Below are 13,023 nucleotides of genomic sequence, written 5' to 3' on the forward strand. Positions count from 1 at the left end.
ACCCCACCTTCCTCCTGACCGAAGTAGAGGACACCTGTTAAACCCTCAACCGTGGATGTCTTGGAAACATTTCCTCACTCTATCAAATTGACTGACTAATTAATTAAAACCATATCCTTTACTTTGGGACAATTTTTCCTTGTAGCGTATTGGTGGATACTAGGACTGGTATATTTGGCGGGATTCGACCCCGACACTGCCCAGTTACCTATTGCAATTTTTTCCCTCGCTTCCATTTGGTGTATACTGGCACAATTTAGGTCATTTAGTAGAAAGTCAGTTACGTTGGAGGCAGCTGAAAAATTCGTAATCCAGCTAAGTTGCATGATATGTCCTTAAGAAATTTGCGGAAGTGATTGTAATGGTGTTTGTGCTTCCAATACCACTTTTGGAAACAATAAATTGATAAATTGGGAATCACATGTTGCGACTTTTTAAATCATGACAGAATTCCTAAATCGCTTCTCTCTACTACATGCGGAATGATGAGGAAGGGCTTACTGCATGATAGGATAGAGACACACATGAATACCTCTGCAGGACAGAGTCCACTGCGATGTATTGAGAAATACTAAGCATAACACACTTAAAGTACGACCCAGTCCATAGTAGCAGTAGTTGTGTTGGCTAGATGTCAGAGATCGCTGAAACACCCACAGATCCCACGCACGCATGCCCCGATGTCCATGCGCAGCGCGCCAATCCCCTCATACTCCATCAGCACCAACGCTGTGTGTGACAGCAAGAGGAATACGAGAAAGCGTGGCATAGAAGTACCGGGGAAGCAGAGAAACTGTCATTTTTCGTCGACAGTGACAAGACGGCTGGAATAGGATGTTTAACTCGCAACACCTTACAGATTTTTATAAAGTGTCCTTAGCTAAAGAGCGTTTTATTTCCAGCTGGGTGCCCACATTATACGACATCAATTTGAAAATGTGTTTGACAATGTGCCAGACTGTTTAGGGGTTTTAAACCATAAAAAGCAGTTTTTGCAATGTGCTTCTCTGTACTCTGTACCAATCACAGCTATGCAGGGTCAGCTAATAAACAGCTTACAGAGCATTTGGTGCATGATTTTTAGCAATAATCAGTTGTATGTATGTTGAGGTAATAGGGATACTTCCAGGTTGAAAGCTGTCTTTGATGCTTTCCTGGAAAAGAGAACCATCTGCCTCTAGATTGACATGGATCTGCGTTAAAGAATGATAGAAAGTAGATGAAGTGATTGTTTGAGACCGGTTGTAATGAGGTATGGTTTAGTGGAAGGCTGATGATGCGTTCCAGAGAGAGGGAGATGTTGTTGCAGGTGATTTATCACGCCTTTAACCATTTTTTACCGCTGTTCTCTTGGGCCGTATCAGCTGTGTCGTCTAAGTTGCTAACGACATCTATACAATTCCATGTTGTATTTGTGGCTTAGAGCGCTATCTGCCTTCATTCGTTAACAGCAAACATCTCCATACTACAGTGATCAGAGGCCTTCCAACACATGTATGATGAATCATGTCCATCGATGGAAAACCTATATCAGCACTCTCCTCTAGACGAGCTAAGATGTGTGCGAAATACTCCATTTCTCTGCCACATCTTGGACATAGCTTGAGTCTTCAGTTTCATAACTGCCGTGGCTCTAAGTTAGTGACAGTTGTTTGTAAAGTGCTGCAAACCCTTTGTAGACATTTCCTTCACATTTTTCCTGTTTACTGAGTTAGTGCAGGATGGCGTTTAATTTCAGATGTCAAACAAGACTGTTATGAGTTTGTCTGTTTCCTTGTAAGAGGCATTTTTCATTGCTGACGATCATTCTACATTACTGATGCGTGCGTAGTACAATTTGTGAACCAAACAGTGGGTGCTATATATAGCTGGAAAGCTATATTGTGCATGTACCACAAAGAATCTGATAGTTATTTATTTCCATTTTTTGTAGAAGGAAGTAGTTTTATTATCTTAAACTTTGTTACCGTAGTAAGAGGGATAGAAAAATAGAAAAATTACAGGGTAGATGTATGCCAGATATATATAAAGAATGCTACGTTTCCGGAAACCACATGGCTTTAATATTACAATGTGTTAAAGTGCAGAACCGTGTAGCCTTAGGAATTTGTTAATGTTCAACGATCATCTTCCTTGCCAATACCTTCTTTGTACTGACCCAGACACTTGCAAAATAATTTAGAATTGATATCACAACTGATTTACTTAAAATGCTTCAAACTCGGACCATCTGGAGCTCCATCATGCATAAATCAAACATTTATTAACTGTTTGTTATATCATCACAACGCACTCATACCTACTATACACCGATAAGGGGTGCTGACTTCCTCGACAAGTACGCGTCTGCAGAGATCTTGTGGTCCTGGATGGCCACCGTGAGTAAGACTTATGTGGAACAGTCTTCGCTGAACAGTGGTTACAGACTCAACTCACTCTGTTCCTTCACGAGATGTGGAGTGTAGTGGGTATAGTTGTGGGGTCCTGCCCACTGGTATAGGGTGCCTAGAGGAGGCTGCGTTCTCGGATTGCTACACAACAATTCAAGAAAATCACCTTAATAGCTTTTATTACAATAAAGAAGATAAACGATACTTAACTTTGTATAGCCGGCCGGAGTGGCCGTGCGGTTCTAGGCGCTACAGTCTGGAGCCGAGCGACCGCTACGGTCGTACGTTCGAATCCTGCCTCGGGCATGGATGTGTGTGATGTCCTTAGGTTAGTTAGGTTTAACTAGTTCTAAGTTCTAGGCGACTGATGACCTCAGAAGTTAAGTCGCATAGTGCTCAGAGCCATTTGAACCATTTTTTAACTTTGTATTACAGTAACGTGTAGCGAGCGATGCGCGTCAGGCAAACAGTCAGTGTCTTTCTCTATATACTATGTCCATACAAGCAATGGATATGAATAACTAATAACTGCTGTCGTAATGCTCTCCTAGTGCCGGTCTAGTACTGTGCGGCCAACGCTAGCAGAACGGGCGCTTATATTCTTCTGGGAAGTTTGGTGGGTAGGAGACGAAGTACTGGCAGAATTGAAGCTGTGAGGGCGGGTCGTGAGTCGTGCTTGGGTAGCTCAGTGGTAGAGCACTTTCCCGAGAAAGGCAAAGGTCCCAAGTTCGGGCTACGGTCCGGCACAGTTTTAATGTGCCAGGAAGTTTCAAGAAAGAATGCATTAAAATACTGTTGGTTTGAATGGGAAATATCTAGCAACAGTATGAGGGAGTTGCAAATATTGGCTTAATACCACGTTTCTTAGTCTAATCCCCTTATAAACCGGTAAAAAGTGTAATTTTTTTACGAGCTTACACAGCTGGCTACATGCATCCACACTTTTTGTCTGTTAATACAACCCTCGCGATGACTTTCTGCATTTGATGTTGCGGTATTTATGTGACAGACCATAACCTGATTTATAAAACATGTATAGTTCTTAACACGGATATCGTTAGCGATACTGTTGTTTTTATGCAGGATGACAGTAATATGGTCATTGAGGTTGTGTTCTTCACATCTGGAAGCTTGTAAGACGATTGCATCGCTCCTCGTAAGACACACTGCTACCATACACAAAGAAACAAATGAGGCGTGTTCCATGCAACACGGATTTTTACCCAATATTGTATGATGCCAGCAGCATTCAGTTATTGGCAAAGTATTATACTTAGTAGGGTATGTGTGATAGATTCCCTGCGATCAGCAGGCTTATAAAATTTGTGTTAGAGTGTAAAATTACTGTGATGATTGTTCTGACATGTGCAAAGAAAATGACTGGTCATGGGAGAGGTATGGATTTGACATTGGGGACTGCTATTTCGACGCACAATAACCTTAAGGGGGATGAAAGGCTTTACGTGGGAAATTATGTCCAGTCATAAGATGGAATTAGATATTGATATTTCCAGAGCCACGGCTGTCAGGACGAGGTACTCCAATACCTCGCTCATTGTCGAACGTCATCAGATTTGGGATGCATTCGTGATATTTAATTGCAATGACAGTCATAAATATGAGGCTAGTTTCCTAGGATGACAGTTTTTGGCATGCAGGGCACGTGACGGAGGTAACCTAGGGCAGGAACGAATGGGCATTTCTGGGTTAAGGCTCTCATGAGCCTTAATATCCAAATTCCTACAATTCCAATCATTCCCAGACGCCCTAATGGCTGGAGGTGGTGCATCCCCGAGCAAATACCTTTGTCCACGATGGCAGCTGCAGTCACGACGGCAGTTTTCTCTGACCTGTGAGCGTTGGTGTTGGTGGAGTGTAAACTGCTACTATGGACTGGACACAGTTCAGGTGTGTTGTGTTTAGTGCTTCTCAGAACATCGCAGTGGACTCTGTTTTGCAGTGACATCTGCTGTTGTCTCTGTCCTATGATGCAGTGGGCGTTTCCTCCTCCTCCTTTTTCTGAATGTAGTGGAGTAAATGAATTTAGGAATTCCGTAGTGCTTCAAAAACCCAATTCCAACATCAAATGTCCACTTGATAGTGATCTCCAACATCTAGCCATGTCAATTACTAATGCTGTGGACTGGATTATGGTTTAAGTGTACGGTGTTTAGTTCTTCTCAAAACATCATAGTCGACTCTGTCTTACAGTGGTATTCGTTGTTGTCTCCATCCAGTCATGCAACAGGCGCTTCCTCCTACTTCCAGATGTCATGGGGAGAAGCACTATAGGAGTTCTTTAGTGATTCAAAAAAATCAGCTTCAACATTAAATTCCCATTGATCAGTTTATTTTTCCCGATTGTGTTATTGGAAGCACATCAGTCCAAACCATACTGCAAATTGTTTAAAGACACAGAATGCGATTGAGCTGAAATTTGAAATTTTCGGCTACCGCCAACGTTATGGATATCCTGATGAATGACCTAACTGCGCCAGCATCCATCAAAAGGACGCAAGGGGAAAAAACTCAGTATGGTTTGGAAACCGAGCAGTTGCAGGGTGGAATCCTGCCAAATATACCAGTCCTAGTATAGACCAGTATGATGCAAGGAAAAACTGCTCGCAAACAAAGGGTGTCATTTAATTAATAAGTCAATTAATTTGCTATAGTGAGGGAATATTTCCAAGACATTCACATCTGGGGATTTGCCAGGCATTAACTACTGTGTTCAGGACAAAGGGGGGTTAGTGTGACAGACGACAGCCACTATCAACTTCTTCTCGAACGTCTTTGTCCCATCCGCTACTGCGTTCCATAGCAGTAGAAGTGTGAGAACGAAGGGATGTACCAACTACCAATATCAGGTCTGCAAGAGTGGCGAGAGGGGCAGGGGCGGGAGGACATCTTGGTCTGTGTGTGTTTGCATATGTTGTTTCAGACAATCAGGAAGCATCCGCTTGAGAGAGAGAGAGAGAAAGAGAGAGAGAGAGAGAGAGAGAGAGAGAGAGAGAACCTATGTGTTTTAACAAGAATTTCTCATGTATTAAGTATCAAAGCTTTGCCACTACCTGAAGCTTATATTCAGGGATTAGTGTAACTTCTGGTCTGCACGTTGCACGAGTCATCTGGCTGTGCGGCAGCTGACAGTAGTTTCAGGACGCAAGTGGGTGTTGTGTGGCCGGTGCACTTGGGAATATACGAAGTGGCTAGGCCAGCGGAGTGGACAGGGCATGGATGCTCAATGACCAGTGGTCAGTGTGAATGACCTTTAACAGTGTAATTACGTATGATGAGTGTTTCATGATCGTATCTCTTGTGTGACTGGCTTTAAGAAAGGCGATCTATTTAGTTATCCCTTTCTGACGAATTTTAGAAGACCCACATCTTTCAATGTCGCACAAAATAATGAGCAAGAGAGATCAAACCCCTACGAATTGAATTTTATTAATAAATAGTATACCCTTCGATATGCAGTTTCATTTCCTATTGTGAAATCCTTCGTCTTCTGCACTGATCCACGCATTTCCAGTTGGGGGGAGGGGCGGTATGGGAGGTGAGGTCTTGTAGGTTTACCAGAGTTGGAGGGGTTAGTTAATTTATCGATTTAATAAATTAGTCAATCAAACTGATAGAGTGGGAGAGGGAGTTATTTGAATAACTCAGGCCTGAAAGTGTACTTGTAATCGTAAGAGGGACGGGGGAACTTTGGAGGTTTACAGAAGGGTTATGGAGGAGGAGAAAGAGGGGGAGGGGCGGGGGGTTTTCTTGGAAGGAGATAGTGTCTCATGCAGGTCATAAATCAAACCCAGGTGGTCATAAACCATATAACATGACAGTAAGTTTTGGGAGGGGAGATGGTCATACACCAATCAAGTTTGCCCTTGAATATATAAAACCTGCAGGAAGAAATTGCATGAAAATGAGGTTTGCCCCACAACTGATATGTCGTATAACTACGTCGGAGCATGAGGAATAGCGTGCTGTAATCGAGTTTCTAAATGTAACGTTAACAATGGAATAGGAATTCCACAATTGAATGCAGAGTGGATAAATGGAAAGGGTACATGGAAGGCCTCTATGAGGTGGAAGACTTGTCTGATACGATTGAAGAAGAAACAGGAATCGATTTAGAAGAGATAGGGGAATCAGTATTAGAATCAGAATTTAAAAGAGCATTGGAAGACTTAAGGTCATGTAAGACAGAAGGCACAGATAACATTCCATCAGAATTTCTAAAATCCGTGGAATTAGTGCCAACAGAGCGAATATTCACTTTGGTGTGTAGAATGTTTAAGTGTCGGAATATACCATTAGACTTTTGGAAAAATATCATCCACACAATAACGAAGACTGCAAGAGCTGACAAGTGACCGAATTGTCGCAGTATCAGCGTAACCGCTCATGCATCCAAGTTGCTGATAAGAGTAATATAGAGAAGAATGAAAAAGAAAATCGAGTATGTGTTAGATGACGATCAGTCTGGCTTTAGGAAAGGTAAAGGCACCAGAGAAACAATACTGACACTGCTGTTGATAATGGAAGCAAGACTAAAGAAAATCAAGGTACATTTATAGGATTTGTCGACCTGGAAAAGGCGTTGGACAATGTAAAACGGTGCAAGATGCTCAAAATTCTGAGGAATATAGAGGCAAAATATGGGGAAAGATGGGTAATATACAACACGCATGTAGTAAGGTACGGAATGAAGAGGTTCTGCACAGAATCGGAGAGGAAAGGAATGTATGAAAAACATTAATAAGAATGAGGGAAAGAAAGGTAGGACATCTGGAAAGAGTAAGGGAATAACTTCCATCGTACTAGAGGTACCTGTAGAGGGCAAAAACTGTAGATGAGGACAGTGACTGGAATACATCCAGGGAACAATTGAGAACGTAGGCTGCAATTGCTACTCTGACGTGAAGAGGTTGGCACAGTTGGGGAATTCGTGGCGGTCCCCATCAAACCAGTTAGAAGACAGAAGACTGATGATAAAAAAAATTGCATTAGAACTCGCCCACACGTAGAACATCCTCTTCGTCAGCATGACAATTCCAGAACACACACGTGTCCTGCATCATCTACAACATCCTCCATACAGTCTCGACTTAGTCCCTTTTCATCTGCTTCCAGAACTTAAAGAACACCTTCGAGAACTTCACTTTGATAGTGGTGAAGAGTTTCAGGCAGAGGTGAGGTTGTCGCTCCGTCAACAACATCAGACATTCTACACTGGCTGTATCAACAAATTGGTCTCTCGTTGGGAGCAATGTTTTCGTCGCCAGGGTCACCATATTTAGAAACATATCGAGACATAAAGAACAAAGGCATAAAATACAAGTACATTTTATTTAAAAATACTTTAAGGGTTCTGACATAAAATATTCCGAGTCCTTACTTCTTAGCACACCCTGGTAAATTCAAATGTGCTACCGATCTGTTTGTAAATTGTTAAATTGAGTTTATGTTTTCCTAAAATATAGTTCAAACGAAAGTTTATTGGAATTTAAAGCAAACCAGTGGTTGTCGTTTCAAGGATTTCGATTAGAGAGTGTTTTGGTAAATATTTCTTCCTCAAAACTGAGTACAGATTGGAAGAACTTGTGTCACAGATCGTTATGCTTATGCTTAATTTATTGTGATCCTAAATCCGTAGAGATTAACTCAGTCTGAGTGTATAGATCATTATGCTGTGCTAAATTTGATTTGAGTTATGTTTGTCGTTGTGCATTGATCTTCACTCAATTTATCAATAAATTAAGAAGTGTTCAAATGTTAAAATGAACTTAGCCAGTCGACTCCGCCATTTTATCCTGTCCCTCCAAGCCAGTTCGCTGCACCGTTATGTAGACGGCCTGGAACTGAAACTATAAACCATGAAACATGAACCGGGATAGCTTACAGTAATGTAGATAAATGCTGTATATTAATTTCTGTTTACTTACGACCGTCTTTCCAAAATCATATCATACAACAATATCTTTGTACAACATTCTGATTTTCTGATTTACTGTAAAGAAAATATGATGAATGATAAGTGTGTATCAATTTATTATTAGTGAGAGACGGTTAAAAGACAACTGCAGGGGAAGAGACGCAAAACAAAACAGGACTTGAAAACGGGAATAAAAATCTGAAAAACATTACTCTACACCTTGCAAAAAACGTAAATAGTGCACTAAAGTTTTATTTAAAACATCTGTTGAAGGATGCTTTCCAAAATAAAGTTTCCCACCCCTATCTACTAATCAGCTACGTTACTCACGACAAACTGTGGATCACAAAATGCATTTTTATCATTCTGTAATTCATAGATGCTAAACCTGAGGATCACCAGCTGAGAGATACAAGAGCTGGGTGGCGTCGGTTTGCTCTTTAGATTTGTAAGATCGCCCAGAAGCCTGCCTATTACGATGTGAGACTGTGTGACACGTTGCCGGAATGGTTCCACCGTCCTGCTTGGTATTGTTTCTGAGAGCCGTCGCTGCCCCTGGCAGTAGCCGGACAACTTGGGCTGCATCTCGAAATGTTTTATTCAGCGGACTGCTCTGGCCACGAGGACGCATGTGAATGTCATATGCGAGCTCCGATCGGACACAAATGTGTGTTTGAAACTGCAGTAAATTATTCAGAGCGCCGGCCGCAGAACAATAGGCGAGGAACGGCGACTAGCTTTTAGAGAGATTCCACATGAAAAGCACGCACCACGCGTTCGGGGAACTTCGGCTATAAATATTTGTTTCTAAAAATGACGTCTGAATTTCTTTCAGTTTCTGATCATCTGCGACGTTCACACTATTCTTATGCTACTGCTCATTTTTTAAAGTAGTCGACGCTTAAGGAAAATTATAAAATTAGTTCCATATTTCTGTGGTAAACTTCACTACGTATATCGAACCAATGTTGAACGATGTACAGTAGTTCACAGACAACATGTGAAACGTCCCCTTAGAACAATTTATACACGACTGTGCTTAAACTGACACACAATATTTTTAGCGCAACGCAATCTGACTTTCAAAAATCCCTGCAAAAGAATGGCCCTGACTAACATTAAACTGTACCTTTCACAAATCACTTACCTCACAAAAATCTTCGTTACTCAAGCTACTGCAATACAGCGAGCGCCACTACTGCCCGCTAAATAAAAGATTCATACTACTGAAGGCACTAACTACTGATAGGGATAGTTAGCTAATGAAAGATTGTAATAGAGAACAAACAATGTATTTACCTTAATATCATCAAAAGTCATAATATATATAATTTCAAAACTCCGCCATTTCCTTCCACACATCCACCACTGCTGGCGGCTCACCTCTAACTGCGCAACGCTACGCTCTGTTCACATCCAGCTGCCGCTGCCCAACACTACAATGGCAGACAACAATGCAAAGTAGCTACAGACTGCACACAGAACAGCCAGTGATTTTCATACAGAGCGCTACGTGGCGTTACCAATATAAAACATAAACAGCCTACTTACATAAAGAAAACATAAACAGCCTATTTACACATGTACATGATGTGCTTGTGTATGTGGTTACATACTGGGAACTCCAGTATTATGAAAGGTAATTGTAAATGACATGTTACTCATTGCCATAACTAATATTACTAGTGAAGATACGATGGGACGTGTAGTCCCATAGTAAGATCGTTGTGCAATATGAGCGGTGCTTTGTCAAAGGAGAGAGCATGTCCTGGGTTTCCTGCAGACACACCTCTTCTGCGGTATCACATTGATGTAGCGAACAGGAATGGCACACAGAAACGTACTCCATAGTTGAAGTACACATGACGGTATGATTCTTGTTGGCAAAAAGTCTAAATCCGATACAGATTAACAGTGACAGTCAGGAGATATATGGGCCAAATGGAGTGTCACACCCACCTGTAATGAAATGGTGCCAACAATGTGACCCAGGCAGCACAGATGTGTGTGATGCTAATCGGGAAAGAAGGTCATGGAACTCGACAAAATATGTCAAGTCCAGGTAATCCAGGAACTGATTATCAGAAACAGCAAATTTTCCGACGGCGAAGACCTTCACACAGCCGTTGTCAAATGGCTCCTAGTCCAAGGGATGGACTTCTAACGTCGAGGAACTGAGCTATTAGCATAACGTTCACACTGTTGTTTACAGAGGCTTGGTCGCTCATGTTGAAAAATAATCTCTTGATCTGTGTCACTAGTGGAAAAAGTGTACTCCAGCATGCAGTAACAATTACCTGACATGCCACAACAATGCGTAACTTGCTGTCTGATGTCTACTAGTATATAATGACAAAAGGGAAGATTTTCCCCTCCATTACCACACAAGCTGTTACCTTTTCTGATTCGATTTAATATTTACATCGCTTCCAGTGATATGTTTTATAGTACTGAAAAAGTAATCAACATATATGAGGCTGCACATTAAAGACCTTTAATTATAGGTAATGAGGTCACTTTTTCTTTTGGTGTTTCTCTTCTTTATATTACTACATTTATTTACAAATTCGGATGGAATATATTTGATGAATGTAATTGGAACCCATAACACATTGAAGAGCTTAGCTATAACATCGCTGGGAATAAGAACCACATATTATTATTATTCGCTTTTGGGCTGTCAAAATTCCTGTCCAAGAGATATCTACCTCCACAAAATTGGGCCAGGCTTCATTAATGAGTAAAAATGTCATTAAAATTTCATGATGTTGGTTCGTTTATTTTCTACACTATCAATTACATTCAGAGCATTTGTTGCTTGATTAGGCTTTTTCATAAGGCACATAATACTCCGTTAGCCCAACATGTTTCGACACTGGATTAGTAAAAAATAATGAAACGGTAAGACAGCAGTTTTAATGCTTCAGGTGTTCTAGGACGTCTTCCACGACCTGTGTATAGCGCATACAACCATGTGAAACTGTCAGGAGAGTTCTTTAAGATTTTGTTCAATTCATGTGTACATTGGCTTGAATGTTGATTATGTCTTCAAAAATTTTACCTTTCACTTTAATTTCTTCCCCTTGTCGTTTTGTGGAAGGTTCATACTGATCATGCTGTGATGGCTTCTTCCAGGAAAGAACTGTAGACATTTTTTGTTTCAATCAAGCCACCGCAGACGTCCATGTGCCTTTGTTTTTCTTCAGGAAACAAGGTACAAACTTCACTCTCTTTTTTTCCTTATACAATGCGTTCTTGGTAGCGTTTTCAACTCTTGATTTAGAGATGTTACTCCACAGGAATTTGTGGCACAACATCTCTGACACGCTACAGTCGCATGTTAACTAGTTAATACGGACTTCTCACAAAAGATTGGTGAAATGTACGTTTGTGGTTTATATTTGTTCTTTGAATATGCCACCTTAGCTGACGTCGCTAGTATGCAAGTAATAAAATCAAAGTCAAATTTTTGGATGGGTGGCGTATGTTCCTAGATGTTCAAAGTTTGATGAAAAAGTATGCCAAAACTCTGGAAACTTTTGGTCTGTTCACTGTCCTACATTTAATGTTGGTATTATTCCATATTTTACACACAACAGAATGTCTTGTTTACTCTTTTTTAGAAATTAACACAGAGAAACATTTGATAATTACTTAAAGGGCATCACTGGCCGTTTTACCTAAAATTATTTAGTAGTGTGAATCATAAATCTTAGATCATCTAAAAAAGATAACTGCCAGAGCTTATCTACAATGTCGTTCAAGTATGTCATCACATGTATATATTACCCAGTGATAATGGCTATTTTAAATCCTGGCAATAACTGGACAATAAAATGAGATGCCTTCCATTTATCAATCTTTCTATGAGCTACAAGAAAACTGAAAATATAATTTTTTTATGTTTTGAATATTCAGGGTATACATGGGTTAGTCAGAAATTTTCCAGTATCACCCTGAAAACATGAAGCTATGTTCTTAAGTTTTAGTTTGTTTGCAGTTACATATCTACAGCTCTGGTACACAACAAAATCCCCACTCAACAATGCCGACGTACGGCACTAGAGGAGTGAAAAAGAAAAGCTGCAGCCTAGAGATGAAGTGTGGTGTTATCTGATAACACGTATTTTTTCAAGTAAGTAGCCCAAACAATCAGAATGTGTGCTTATAGTATGTGAAGAGAGAGAACTGAAGGGAAAGAACCCTTCTACAACCCATTCAGAGTTTTGTGAGTGTAGGGCAACTATATAATATCATATGACACAATGGTTAGATGGCGCAGAAGAATTCAGTGTGGTCAGACAAGTCTGAATGGCGGAAGACGGAAAAAGGAGTAGAAGTGGAGACGCTGAAGCTCTAACACCCGCAGATCACAATAAAGGCGATAGTGGAAAATGTGAGAGCCAGGCATGGATCAGTTTTCATCTTGCACTACACTTTGGACATGACGAAGGTCGTTGCAGCTGGGTTTCACAACTACACACACCCATTCAAAAAGCTCGTCATTGTCAAGCAAAAGCGTAATGTCATCTGTGACAAGCTAGTGCAGGTGAAGTATTTACCAGTCTAATTACCTGGTATGAGTGCTGAATGAATCACAGTGATCTCGAGACAAAGGAGTAAAGCTAGAAATGACAACATTCAGATCCACCACTATCCCCAAATGTGACAAACACCCAACCATCGTCGAGGAAGGTT

Source organism: Schistocerca cancellata, chromosome 1 (assembly GCF_023864275.1).
Source record: "Schistocerca cancellata isolate TAMUIC-IGC-003103 chromosome 1, iqSchCanc2.1, whole genome shotgun sequence".
Taxonomy (NCBI): Eukaryota; Metazoa; Arthropoda; class Insecta; order Orthoptera; family Acrididae; genus Schistocerca; species Schistocerca cancellata.